Consider the following 15,452-nt stretch of genomic DNA (forward strand, 5'->3'; position numbering starts at 1 on the left):
CTTGTTTATGGAACCCGATGAAAATGCAATGGTAAATTCTTTTATTCCATATAAAGCTTAGACCATCCCAGATAAAAATAAAATTGTTAAATTAAACAAAAGTAGGCAGAGAAGAACCTAACCAGGCTCTGATGCCACGTGTAAGACAGATTCAAAACAATATATATAAATATATACAATCCAGATAATACAAAATGAATCCTTTTATAAGAATACAACAGAAGACTTAGTTTAGAGTTACCTCTTGCCATAGCTATTGCTTAACTGATCTGAGATCTAAAATAAAAGATGAGAGCTGCAAAGTAGAATTGGAGTCAGAAGGAATAATTATTCAGGTCTCTTCTGACTGGCAAAAGGGCACAGTGATGGCAACTGGGATAAACCGTCACCAGTCAGGGAACCTCAAGGAGCAAATAAGGTTTTTCTCTCACTAAATGTATCGCTCTAAAATTTTCAGCCATCAAAACCTAAAATGTAAATTCTCACCATCAGAGTAAATACAATATTGATTGAAAATAATAATAACCCTACTAGGCTTGGGCCTTATCTGACGACATCTACAGTCAGGACATTTTATTAATTCCTATTTAAATACCTAAATAATTTATAATAATAATAAAATATCTCACAAGTTCTTTATTCTGTATCTTTGAACCAATCAATATTGTAACATGTACAAGAAAATTTTTATATAGACTGTAATTAGAAGAAACCAGTCTAAAACGTATATTAATATTTACAAAATATCATCAGTCACATTTTTGAAATCGTCTCTGCGATGAACAGTTGAAATAGGAAGGTTCTAAAAAAAAAAAACTATTTTTCTGCTAGTAATATTTTAAAAATGATGTTTACTCACTGCTTCACTCTTTTTGCAGGCATTCCTTTATAAAACGTTAAACTAACGTTTTATAATACCATTCTTGGCTTGCCTAATCTTTTTGTTTCTTGAATCATACTTAATTTACTTTCATGTGGGCATTTCTGAATGATTGCTTAATTCAGCTCAATTCCTCCTTAAAAATCATCTCGTGGCACGAGGTTATTTAAGCGAAATTAATTTTTCCCACCTGACTCAAGTTATATAACTCCTTGAAATAAATATATCAGAGATCGGTTACCTTCGCATACATAAAATAGTAAGATTAAATTACATAAAATCAAACAATAATAATATTAAATACAGAACACCCATGGTTCATAGAATTACGCAAAGTCTGACTCTAGAATCGTCTAACATATATACACATATATAATCTTACTGCTGATTAGAAAAAACAACAAGAATTAAAGAGATGAAAAAACTCTGCGCCGTCATGTAGTAGAGCCATGGTAGTGCAATTGGAAGAAACATTTGTATTGATGATTCAAAAATCATAAATACTGTCATGGGAGTGGGCGTAAACCGGTGGAATATTAAAGCTAGGCACATCACAATGAACAAGATAGTGGAAATAAACTGTTGGCACAAGCTGCAGCACGGGGTGGATTTAAGTTTATAGAGAGAAGCGAACTCTAGAATGGGAATATTATTGCCACATTGCTGAGAATTTGAGCTGCATCATTATTAGATTAGTAACATATTATCAAACTAGATTTTAGCGACATGAGTAAAAAGACAGAGATGGAGAAAGTAGAAACAAATGGCCTGAGGGAAGAATTCAAAGAAATGCTCACTTGACGAAATTGGCAATTGCTGAAGCACGAAAAGGCAAGATGGTGAAAAAAATTGGCTGGGTTGGGAATTATTCGTTGAGTTATTGCTAAAAACGCAAACAATAACTCATTTTACATCACTGCTTGGTGATAGATGTACAAGAACGGTTGGAGAAGAGAAAAATAAAGAGGCGAGGGCATTGAAATTATACCTGCAAGTACCAATGAACGGAGAACAAAAAGGAAGGCAAGAGGGTGATGAAGGGACAGTGGGTAGAGCTGTCAATAAGGGCTAGCCTGGCCCTAAAAGGCTAGCCCTTGAAGGGCCAGGGCCTAAAAGGGCCGGCCCTTTAAAGCCCACATACCTTAAAATTATCTAATTATTAAAGCCCGGCCCTTAGGCATGCGGGCTCAGGGCTTAAAAGGGCTGGCCCTTTTATGTTATTTTTTAAAATTTAAATTCTTTTTAATTATTTTAAAATAAAAAATAAAACAACAAAACTTCTAAGATTTTTTATTCAAATTATAAATATAAGTAAAATAAATTAGTGGTGTATAGAAAAAAAAATTAAACGCCAATAAACTATTGTCCAAAATAAAAAAAAATCAAAATCTAACAAAACACGAAAAACAGAAAGATAAAACCTAGCAGTTAAAGATTAACAATATCAACATAATTATTATCTTTATCTTCATCTTCATCAGTATCATCAAGATCAGCAATATTTGATTGTTCTTTACTACAAGTGAGCTCTTCTTCAGTGATAAAAATATTAAGGTTTTTGTCTTCATTTACCTTATATAAAATAAAACTATGCAGTAGTTATAAGTACAAATAAGAACCTGAACATTTGTTCGAATAAGAAAAGTTTTACACTTTGTTAAGATATGTAAACCGATGGTAAATGAAAATCTACTAGCTATTATGGTGATTAAAATGTTAAGAATATCAGTTACCATTCTTGAAAGAATTGAAAATTGATTTTAATTGTTCTTCCACAAGTCCAAGACATTTAATTCTTTTCAATTATCTAGCTTGAGTATTGACTCTTCTAGGTATTTTTCTAATTTAAACTTATTCATAAAAGACTAATCTATAACTTTATAAATATATTGATAATAATTAAAAAAAATAGGCGGGTTTAAAAGGGCTAGCCCTTGGCCCTAAAAGGTTGGCCCTTTTATTTTTGAGCCCTATAGGGCTAGCCCTTTTAAGCCCAATTTTCTTTTAAACCACCTAAAATACAAGCCCGGCCCTCTATTTAAAAGGGTTTAAAAGGGCCGGCCCGATGGCCTTGGCCCGTTTTGACGACTCTAACAGTGGGGGTGCCTGGGTCGGTTGGGGTGGCCTGTGGCCTGCCATCTCTATAAGAAGGTGGCGGGCTATAGTAACAACCACCGCCTGACGGAGGGTTTGACGGCGTCAGAGATTAACCATGATGTGGTAGTGATCTGCCGTTCCCGCTGGAGGGCGTTGATGGAGTTGGATTATGGCCACTATCAGAGCAGCCATGAGGTGGAGGACAACCATGCGATGGTATTGCGGGGGGAAAAAAGTGAAAGATGTCAAAACAATTTCTCTTTAAGCATTTGATTATCCAAGCCCACTCTTAATGCATATATAGCCATGAACTGTATCAAGGAAAAGAAAAAAAAGAAAAACAGATATCTTCGAGGGTCAGAAAGTTGCAGAGGGAGAAAGAGAGACCTGAGGGAGGAGATCCTACACGTGGATCTTCAATAGTAGTAGAGGAGATCACAGGGATTACAAGATTGTAGGAGATCAGCGCAATGATGAGTGTGAATATGAATAGAGAAGCTGCTGGACTGCTTCTTCTAATCTTCTCCATGTCTGAGTTTTCTTAGAACAAAAATAGTATTCAGTGACGAAGAAGAAAGACGGCGTGTTTGCCATAATTCACCCTGTTTGGTTGCTTCAATCACCCTTCGGAAATTCAATGGATTTGAATAAAAGGTTAACCTTTTTCCATATTGGGGTTTGGATCTGAAGTGATTCAGGCGTACCTGGAGCATTCGAAATCTTCAGATAGCCACGCGGAGGTCCGGTTACAGTATTGAACTCGGATCTTAGAGACACAGCAAATGCACCGGCAAGGGAAGATGAGGAAGAGAGAACCGAGGAAGGAAGAAGGGAGTCTAAAGAACACCAAAAACGGGATCACACTCACGGGTCCTTTTTCTTCGGATATATGGTTTATTGACTCCTCTTTTTTTCAAGTAAAAACCGTCTCCCCTTCGTGCAACCGTTCCCACCTATTGCAAATTATATAAAAAAGCAAAATTTGCAGTTGAAGACCCATATGTTTCGTTATTTACATCAGAACCCCAAATTGTAATGGGCTTGGGTCCAATCCACCAAGCGTGGACTGGCCCATTTTCTTACATCTCCCACTCATACTTGGTGGATTAGATGTCGCGGGTCTAGTCTCTTCACATTCCCTCAATTTCATACTTAGTGCTTTGCCGTGACCGCGTAGGCATGACATCTTCGCTTGGGTCCCTGTACTAGAAACTCCTTTTATAGGATCAGCACAGGTCATCCTCTCCTTTGTGCAGCTTGAATTTTAAAATTATGCCTCAGATATCCCAGATTTACTTATATACACCTTTTCATGGTAAATCTAATCTCTCTCGAGTTAATGGTTGACTCAGATTACCTTTCTCTTATGTCTAGTATCCACACTTACGACCACAAAATGTCATAAGGGACATGTCACAGACACTAGCATAGGTGTGTATATCACAGTCAATCTTCCTTTCGCCCAAATATCACTTTGAGATTAATCAGTCGCTTTCTTAGCATAGTACCTTAGATCGCATCAATCATGACCATAGGACATATGCCAAAGTAGCAATCACTGAAACATATCTTCGTGATATTGTCAAAGTCAAAGGACACCAACAGGAGGATAATTCCTCCTTGGGACTCACACAGCAATGAAGCAGGGATCTTTCACTTGCTTCCTTTTTGCAGTTCTCCCAGCATATGTGGTATGAAACACATGCTACGATGTTACTCTTTTACTATAAGAGCGTATGTCGATTTGGACTTATTATTAACACCGTACAGACTTAGGTCCAGACACACTCAATATCTAAACTCAAATTCTTCAACTCTTCTCATTGTTATGACGTCGATGTGGAAGAGTTTGTTGTCTGGCTATAGGTATTATGGAAGTGGGATTCCAAACTTCGATCCAACTTTGTCAACGTAGATTTCATCTTGACTTGCTACACTTTAGTCAAGGTGACATAAAGTTTGTGTTTCTTCCCTACCATATCAGTATTCATTGCTGCTTTACTGGTGAACACAAATGTCTCATCTTTGTTCACTCCACCTGAGTGTCAAAGGCAGTTGCCCGTGTGAGAGAACCAACCTTTTTAACCTGTACGACATACTAGACATTGTATACTTTCGGACAGACACATAAAATGATAACGAAATATAATTTCATTAATGAAGCATTCATATTACACTTTATGTATGCCAAGGGCTTGTACATGTTCTTTAAAAAAAATTTCGCCTATTGGCTTTGTCAGGGGATCTGCTACCATACATTTGGTTGAAATGTATTCTACAGTAACAATCTTTTGTGCTATGTAATCTCTAACAAAATTATATTTGATGTCAATGTGCTTGGTTTTGCTGTGATACTTAGGATCTTTAGTATAGGCTATGGCTGCAGTATTGTCACAGTATACCATCACCGGATTGGTACTCTTGTTTCCAAATCCAAGGTGTTCTATAAATCTCTTCAGCCATAAAGCCTCTTGCACTGCTGCAGTGCATGCCACAAACTCAGCTTCCATTGAATGTAAGGCAATGCATGTTTGCTTCTTGCTACTCCAACATATGGCGCCATTGTTGAGCAAGAAGGTATAACCTGAAGTTGACCTTCGTTCTTCTTCATCTCCGCCTACATCAGCATCGGAGCACCCAACAAGACGCAGGTTACTTCCTTCGTAGCACAGTGCATAATTGGAAGTGCCCTTCAAGTATCTCAAGATCCTTTTCACTGCTTTCCAATGCTTTTCACCAGGGTTAGACTGGAATCTGCTCACCAGTCCCACTGCATAACAGATGTCTGGTCTTGTACACATCATTGCGTACATCAAACTACCAACAGCACTGGCATATGGAACTCTTTTCATCTTCTTTTTGTCAGATTCGGTTTTGGGACACATGTCAGAACTCAAAGCCACTCCAGTAGCAACGAGTGTACTCATGGGATTACAGTCTTTCATGTTAAATCGCTCAAGAATCTTGTTGATGTAATTCTCTTGTGAAAGAGAGAGAATTTGTTTTGAACGATTTCTTTGGATTTTAACTCCAAGTATGTATTTTGCTTCACCCATATCTTTCATCTCAAAATTCGACGAAAGCCATTCTTTAATAGCCACCACCGAATCTAGACTATTTCCGGCTAATAGTATATCGTCTACATATAAGGATAATATGACAAAATTACCTCAAATCGCTTAATGTAGACGCAATGGTCTTCCTCTATCATTTGGAAGTCATATGAAGTTATTGCTTTGTGAAACCTCAAATACCATTGTCTGGATGATTATTTCAATCCATAAATGGACCTTTTGAGTTTACAAACTTTATTTTCTTTTCCTTTTTCAATGAAACCTAATGGTTGTTCCATATAGATTTCTTCATCTAGATCACCATTCAGAAATGCGGTTTTTACATCCATCTGATGTAATTCTAGATCTAAACTGTTTACTATTGCCAGAATAAGTCTAATAGAATTGAAACGCACAACAGGTGAGAATGTATCTTCATAATCTATTCCTTCCTATTGTGTGTATGCCTTTGCCACTAATCGAGTCTTGTATTTGTCGATCCATCCACTTTTCTTTTAATTTTGAGAACCCACTTGTTCCCAATGGCTTTATGCCCTTTTGGAAGATCAACTAACACCCAAACTTGGTTCTTTTTCATTGAGTCCATTTCTTTTTCCATAGCTTTCATCCATTCATCTTTTGTAGGACCTGACAAGGCTTCTCGTACAGAACGGGGCTCATCATCCCCTTCTGGAGTAACTAAGAGAGATTCGCCTTCTATTTGAAAGCGTCTTTTGGGAACACTTTCCCTGTTACTCCTTCTGACGGGAGCTATTTGCTTATCTTTCTTTCTTTGTTCAGGTCTTGGTGTTGACCTTTCTTGGCTCCCACTCAGATTGACACACCTAGACGATTCTGGTTTGTCAATTTGTTCTGTACTGTCCTGTTCTTGTGTCTCATGAAGAGATACAGTGCAGTCAACATCTCCTCTTTTAGGAAATTCAGTCTCAATGAATGTGACATCTCTTGATTCCATTTCAGTCACTGTTCCATCTTCGTTTTCACCTATGAAAACGTATCCTTTGGATTGTTCAGAGTACCTTATAAAGATACACTTCTTTCCTCTAGGACCCAATTTCCCATGCTTGTGGGAATCATCATGAACATATGCTGCTGACCCCCAGGGTCTTAGGACACTTAGATCCGGTTTGCGTTTTGTCCATAATTCATAGAGTGTGGAAGCGACTGATTTTGAGGGCACACGATTAAGTATGAAGGTTGCAGTTAACAAAGCATCACCCCAATATGAAATTGGTAGGTTTGCTTGAGCCATCATAGACCTAACCATGTCCAGAAGAGTTCTGTTTCTTCTTTCAGCAACTCCATTTTGTTGTGGAGTGTCAGGGATAGGTAGTTGCCTAATTATCCCTTTTTCTTCACAGAGCTATTTAAATTGATCAAATAAATATTCACGACCTCGATCAGTATGTAATGCTTTAATTTTACTGTCTATTTGATTCTCTACCTCATTTATGTATCGTCTAAAGCACTCAAGAGCTTCAGACTTATGTGAGATCAAATAGACATGACCATATCGTGAAAAATCGTCAATGAAGGTAATAAAATACCAAGCTCCGTGTCTCGCCCTCATACTTATTGGACCACAGATATCAGAATGGATTAATTGCAATGGATTTTCAGCTCTTGTTCCCTTACCGAAAGGTTTTCTAGTTGCCTTACCAGCTAGACAATTTTCACATAAGGACATTTCCATGTTAGGGATTGTGCCCAACATTTCTTCTTTTGCCAGTTTAATCATTCTATTTTGATTAATATGTCCTAGTCTAGCATGCCAGATGTTCATATCAGGATTGCTTGAAGAAATAGCAAAACAATCATGAGCGTTAAAACCAAAAACAAGATCCATAACAAAAAATCTCTGGAATCTGAACGTTGAACCATAAAATTCTGAGTTGAAGGAAATGTCTGCAACTTTATCATGAACGTTAACATTAAACCCAAAGTCTACTAAGCAAATAACAGAAATTAAATTCCGTCAGATGTCGGGAGCATGAAGCACATCATGGAGTATCAAGGTCTTTCCACCACGTAAAGCAAGTTTGCAGGTGCCAATGCCTCGAACCTCGATTCTCGCATTGTTCCCAACGTAAAGCCACTTGCTTTGATACGGCAACCGACGGTATTCCACGAAGGATCCCTGATCCCTGCTTACATGGTCTGTGGAGCCTGAGTCTTTTCGCTTTCAGCCTGTTTGGAACAGTCACGTGCGAAATGGCCTATCTGTTGGCAGGCGAAGCATTTGACCTTCTTTAGGTCCAGCTTCTTCTTCCCGCTTTTCTTTCCCTTCTTCTTGAATTGTTTCTTGCCCTTTTTAAATTGAGGACCGCCCTTCTTCCATTTCTTTTGGGGCTTCTTGCCCTTTTTGAAATTGGGCTTAGATTGGGAAGTACCAGCATCCTCAGTCAAATAGGTCTGTCCAGAGCTCTTGTAAGCCTCTAGACGTTCATCTTCCAGCTCCAAATGCTTAGCTACATCATTAAAAGTGATGATGTTTTCATTGTGGGTTAGGTTGACTTTCATGTGCTCCCAACTTGCAGGGAGTGACCTGATAACAGCTTGCACTTGCTGCTCATCAGACAGATTATGTCCAGGTTCCTTCAGTTCCCGGATCATATTGGCCATCTCTCTCAGATGTTGCTTCATAGGATTGTTTGGCTTGAGCTTATAGGTATCGAACTTAATCGTCAACCTTCTAAGCTTGGTCGTAGAGACTCCGCCAAACTTATCCTTCAATGCTATCCACATAGCCTGTGCAGTTTTGTGCGACTTAAACTCGCACATCAGGTCGTCAGCCATGGAGCTCAAAAGCGTGATTCTTGCTATGTTATTCTTCTTTTTCCAGGTTAGATATGCCTCTTGGTCTCTCCTATGCTGGACCGTGTTGCCAGCTTCAGATTCAACCATAGCAGTGGTGAGAGGCTCTATCGCATCCTATTCCTCTAGGATATACTGGACCTTTCGGTGCCAGATGTCCCAGTTGTCCCCGTTAAGCTTTTCTCCCTTATTAAGCTCAGCAATTATGTTCTTGGTTGTCATTCTTAGTTCTGTGACAAATCTATCCCACATTAATCTATGTTCTCTTTAAAGAGAACCGAACCAAAGAACATTTCAGTTATATAGCACAATGAAGTATACAATGTAATGTGCCTATATTATCCTCGATCAGTAAATAATGAAATTACAAGATCTATGATCAGGAGAATACGTTTGTACCTCCCATCACATAGATACTAGTAATTATCATTATATTCTATCAAGAATACTATATAAGCACTTCAACATGTAACCTTTAGAAGTCTTATCTTCTAAAAGCTCCCCTTATAAAAGGCATACACATAATATTCATAAATAATTATACAACAATAATTTAAGTAATTTCATTAAATGAAATAACATACTTAGTCTGTTTACAATGCAAGAAACCACAAACTTAATGCGAACACAAATATTACATCATTTGATATGAACATAAAGGTAATCAAACATTGCTTTTCTTAGGCTTCTAAGTTTACGCGTTTTGTTCATAAAGGATGATACTAAATCTATAGCCCAAATCCAATAAAATTTCCTTATGGGTTTTCCTTTAGGTCCGCCTCTAACCCTTATTGCTCTTATGTACTCCAATATGACTTTAAGATAGAATTCGGTATTCTTCTTATCGGTCATGTAATGACGTAGCTGGCGAGCACGCCATTGATGCCTTTTATGTTTGTCAGTTTAGCTACATCTCTTTCAGCTATTCTCATAGCTAAAGCAGGGGTATAGGATTGATCCACTTATTCGCCTTCCTCAACTTCGGTTTCATTGGGAAGATCTAGTGAATCATTAAAGACCAAATGAGGTTCGGTACGGAGGGGTTCAGTGGGGAATAAAGATTCCGACTTAGGTCCAGAATCCATTAACTCCTCTGAGACTTCTTGAGGAACCTCTTCAGGGTCTTATTCAGGATCCTCATCCTCTAGTTCATATTCTGGAACTGCGTTATCCATGTATAAATATTCCAATGAACCATCTTTGATATTTTCAGTACTACTAGAAGCCTCTTGCTTCATTTTCACCTAGAACAAAATAATTTAAATTATTTTGAATATTCTGGAATTTATTTCCGTATGAAAATACCAAAAAATACACTAAAAATACTCATAAATAGATCCTTAATTGTCTCCAAAATTATCAAATTATATATGAAAATGAAGATCTTGATTTTAGGGATTTTTAGAGACAAACCTCACCTCAAACGGACCTTCCACGCGCCTACACTCGCCCCTAGAAGGAAGAATTAGCGAAAAATTGAAAAAAAATCTTTGCCCACTCACGCTATCGGCGAGTGTACTTCACGCGCCGCCATGCAGCCGGTCACCGGCGACACACGTCGTGCCAGCGGCCTCCACTCGCCACCACCTGTCAGGTGGTGGGCCCAAGCGTCCAGCTGGCATGCCACGTGGCAACACGCGCCACGTGGCAATTCTGGACAAAATTTTTTTTTTAATTATAAATTCGCCCTTTTTCTTTTTATTGAAAAAAATTTTTTCGTTCTGGGCTGGATGCTGGATCCAGCCCAAATCAGTTCAAAAACCCCTTTTTTTTTTTTTACGGGCTGGATCTTGCTTCGGCCCAGAACCCATTTCCCCCTTCCTTTTTTTTTTGCAGTGATCAAAACGACGCCGTTTTGATCACTGTTCACCGTCTTCAACCTCCAGCCGTATCAACCCAACTCGTCTGGAGTGATGGGTCGGGTCCGACGGACCCAGAAACTTCTCTCCATATCTTGGCAGTCCGGTATCCGTTTTTCACGTACTTTATATCATTTTCTTCGTTTTTTCGAGCTCTACGCAATGAGATTAATTTTAAAGCCTAAAAACTTAATTTTAAGCAAACCCAAAAATGAACAAGGGAGACGGCCGAAAAAAAAATTTCTATGTTAAACAGGTCTCATGGAGGCAGAGAGAAATTCTAGTATCTCTGCATATAAATATCGGTCAGATATAATTCATACCGAAAATAAATAATAGGATTTGCATAATATTTTAAAGCAAATCACAAGTTACTCGATCGAACAATCAGAAAAAAATACCGATATGAAAACACAGGCCATAGAATCAACAGGAAAAATTATCGCTCTGATACCAATGAAGTGATTCGGGCGTACATAGAGCATTCAAAATCTTCAGATAGCCACGCGGAGGTCCGGTTACAGTATTAAACTCGGATCTTAGAGACACAGCAAACGCACCGGCAAGGGAAGATGAGGAAGAGAGAACCGAGGAAGGAAGAAGGGAGTCTGAAGAACACCAAAAACGGGATCACACTCACGGGGTCCTTTTTCTTCGGATATATGGTTTATTAACTCCTCTTTTTTTCAAATAAAAACCGTCTCCCCTTCGTGCAACCGTTTCCACCTATTGCAAATTATATAAAAAAGAAAAATTTGCAGTTGAAGACCCATATGTTTCGTTATTTACATTAGAATCCCAAATTGTAATGGGTTTGGGTCCAATCCACCAAAGGTGGATTGACCCATTTTCTTACAGGATCAATTTCACAAATTTATTTAGTTATTTGAGGGGGGAAAAAGGGGTATTACACATTTCATCCAAACATATCTATAGAGACGTCTGTTTATGTAATATATGTTACTAAGTTCATGGGACTTAATTGCCCGAAAATGACCCATATTGGCGTTTTCCATGATGAGTGCTTGTGCCAGCAGCCTCACTTTAAGCCATTCCGACCGGCTTGTGTGGTTCACCAAACAAGTGAGAATGAAATACGTTGGGAAATTGCATGTAATAAAATAATTATGAGAGATTTGTTTGATATGAGTTTAAGAAGATGTATTTTTATATTTAATACTCCTGATGCAATTCTAAATATAAGACTCTTATAATAGTATATATAAGGGTCTTATATTTAGGAGCAGTACAAATTAATATATAAAGACCGTAATTTCATTAAAAACATAACGAAATTTCAACATTAATACAATTCATAAATCCGTCCCCTTTCTTTCTCTATTTTTCTCACTGAAGTCTCAGCAAACATAAACAGAAAATCGATGAGAGTTCAACCAGGAAACAACCACCAATCCAGTCCCTTTTTACCCCCTTTGGGCAGAACGACATAGTTTTCCCCTTGGGTTATCTTTCTTTACAGCCAGAAACAGACGAAGAATCGAAGTCGATGAAATGAAAGAAGATGAACAAATATTCACGATATTAACTGAAACAATTACCAAATGAAAAAGAAACGCGTCTTCTGTCTCTGTTTGGTTTGATTCTGCGTGGGTGAGTGTTTTCCCTTGTATATGTTTCAAAGCAAAGATGAGCTAACAGAGGAAGTCACAGATGTATTTTGCAACTGGAAAGAGAAACTACAAGGAGAACAGAACAATATAATGAGCTATGGATGAAGAGAGAAAGGCAAGACAACTTACCTCAGCTGTAGATCTGCCAGCGAAGATGACTGTTGAGAGGCTGGAGGACGAAGAGAGAGGTCGCCGGAGAAGCTTTAAGAGGGAGAATGGCAAGCGGCTGGGTTTCAATGGGAGAGGGCTCTATGTTTTGAGGTGATATTTGAAACCCAAGAGAGCAGTCTGGCCGAGGAGTAGGCATAATTGCTGCTTCCTTTTAATTAGTATCTTCCTCTCGCAGCGGAACGCCTGCAAATATGCGAGTGTTTTTACTTTTTATAGCTACCCAGCTAGAGCATCAAAAGCAACAGGGAAAGTAAAATTGATTTAAACAAAAACAAAAAACAAAAAAGTAGAAGAAACTGAAAAAATGTCCGTAAATATTTAATGTTGATTCTTGATCAGTGGAATTGAATTGGTATCTTTAAATTAAATTATAATTTTATTATTTTTTTATTACAGATATAATGCTTTTCAATTTTTTTATAGAGACCATTTTATAAAAGCCTAGACATAATTTTTTTTTTTTTAATCTTGCATGGGGCTTTAAGCTTTTGAAAGAGAAAAATAAAAATAAACCATTTGAAATTTCAAATTCCAAAATGATGACACCAACTTACAAAATCCCAAATTAATACCCATGGTCAAAATGAAAATTTGAGATGTCGATGATTTTACCACATCACTCCTTATTTAAAGAACCAAAAACAAAGCCACCATTGTCTACAGCCATGCGCCCATCTCTACTGGCCACAACGCTAGTTGTCACATCCTGTTAATTTTAATTTTAGAAATAAAAAAATATAAAATAGACTAAGGGTTAAGTAGGGTAATAGGCAGATAGACAGCACAACTTTTCAATTGAAATCAGACCAAGGACCGAACTGTTATTTTTAAAATATCTGGTCAAAATTAAACAAAGTGGGAAAGTGTACCTAGAATTCCAGAAAATTCCTAAAAAATCATGAAAAATAAAATAGAGAGGTTACAATAGTATTTGAGACCTCAAAGATGGAAATAGCATAAAAATAATTTATTTTGGAATTTTTTGTGTGTTCATGAAATTTTGGCTAATTAAGAAAGAAATTGACCAAATTGAATTATTTAGAATATATACAAACTTCAATAATTTATGAAAAAATTAAGAAAATTATTTGAGAGGTTATTATAAATTTTAAAATTATTCCTGACCTCTAGAGATATAGAGGTCATCTTTAAATTATTTAAAGCTGAATTATATTAGCAAAAGGCTAACTTCAAGAAAAACTTAATTCAAGGAGTCATAGGACAAAATAAAATCTGAAAAAATTAGGAAAATCTCTCCTCATTAAAAAAAACCTATTAGTGAAAGAAAATAAATGTTTGGAGACAATAGGTTTAATAGGATCCTAGAAAAATTTAACCATATCGTGAGATTATACAGTGCAATAACCATAAGCTTAGTGGGGCAAAATTTCCCCCCATTTTCTAGTCAAGATGGTGCCAAATGAGGAGGACGAGTATCTAAGTGGAATAATACAATTTGTTGAAGGACAGAATTGGAAGATCAGAATTATGAATAAAATATAGAGATTTTTACATATGTGTGCTTATGTGTCCCTTAAGGTGATATTTTCATTCAATATAGGAGACACCTAGAGAGGGCATGTGGTGTGATCTTGAGGGTGAAGAGGTAGGATGAAGCCATGTGTAATGTGATGAAAGTAAACGGTAACTTAGTAAGTGTTTAAGGCCAAGTTTATATATACCACTTCCTCTCCTTCTTAGTCATTTTTTCGGCCATCCCTAGAGTCAAGAAAAGTAGAACACTTCGGCCAAGCAAGGAGGAAGAAGGAGGAGAAGAAGAACAAGGAAAATCAAGGTAGTTTCAAGCTCTAAATCAAGGTAAAAACTTGGTTATCCTTCATAGTCCATGATATTCTATAAATTGATGGTTGCAGACATGGTTTTGATAGAGTTCCATGGTGGTAAACCTTAAGGATGGCTGCTGTTCAAATTGTTCTTTTGATGGAATATGATTGATTCTAAGTTGATATATGGATTAGGGGATAAAAAATGGTTGATTGATAGTAGTTAAACCTTGTCATTTGAAAAATTTTAACTTGTGTAATTATGTAATGCTATTTGGCCAGAGCTAGTTCACCATGCTAGGGTTTGATTTTTTTTGTTTTGATATTTCCAATGAGTTTAGAAAGTGAATTTGTGTAAGGTTATATGGAGAATATGTGTTTGAAAGCATTAGAATTGAAAATAAAATTTTAGAACCCTAAAACCCACCTCTCGACCAAGATGAAAAATTAGGAAAGGTTTGGATTTTGATAAATCTAAGTTCATATATAGATTCTACATAAACAATTATGTAGAAAAAGCATATGGGAATTATGTTAAGAAAGATAATTCAAAACCCTCAAATAAAGGCTAAACGGTTAGGGTTTTAGAGTCAATTGTTTAATGTGATAGTGTAATTGATTTGGAATGCAATTGTTTTTGTTATTTCATAGGCATTATTATTAAGCAAGAGAGAGTTGAGGCCGTGTGATCAAGAACATTAAGAGGTAACACAGAACTTACAATTTGATGTTAACTTGCTTGGTTTGTTGTTATGTGCAATCCCTTGTTTATATGCTATGATGTGGTAGAGTTAGATGGATGATAATATGCTTAATTCCTTGCATTTTATGCCTTAGCCATATACATTGTTGGGGTGATTATTGGAATGGTATATTTCTCCATTTTCATGGCATGAATGTTGATTGATATCTTGTGAAGTCACATGTGATATGCCCTACTTGTTTGACATTGTAATTGTGGTTCTTTGCTCGTGAGGTTTCCATAAAATCTCACTCTTCTTTATGCTCAAATTAACACTATTAGGGGCTACAAGTGCTCATGAAAAAGGTAAGGAAATGACCCTAGCTTGAGGAATGGTTTTATGTACTTATGTGAACAATATGTTACAATGTTGTAATGATTATAACCTTCGATGATTTGA

Source organism: Neltuma alba, unplaced genomic scaffold (assembly GCF_004799145.2).
Source record: "Neltuma alba isolate B1F8T4 unplaced genomic scaffold, ASM479914v2 tig00010128_pilon, whole genome shotgun sequence".
NCBI classification, from domain to species: Eukaryota; Viridiplantae; Streptophyta; class Magnoliopsida; order Fabales; family Fabaceae; genus Neltuma; species Neltuma alba.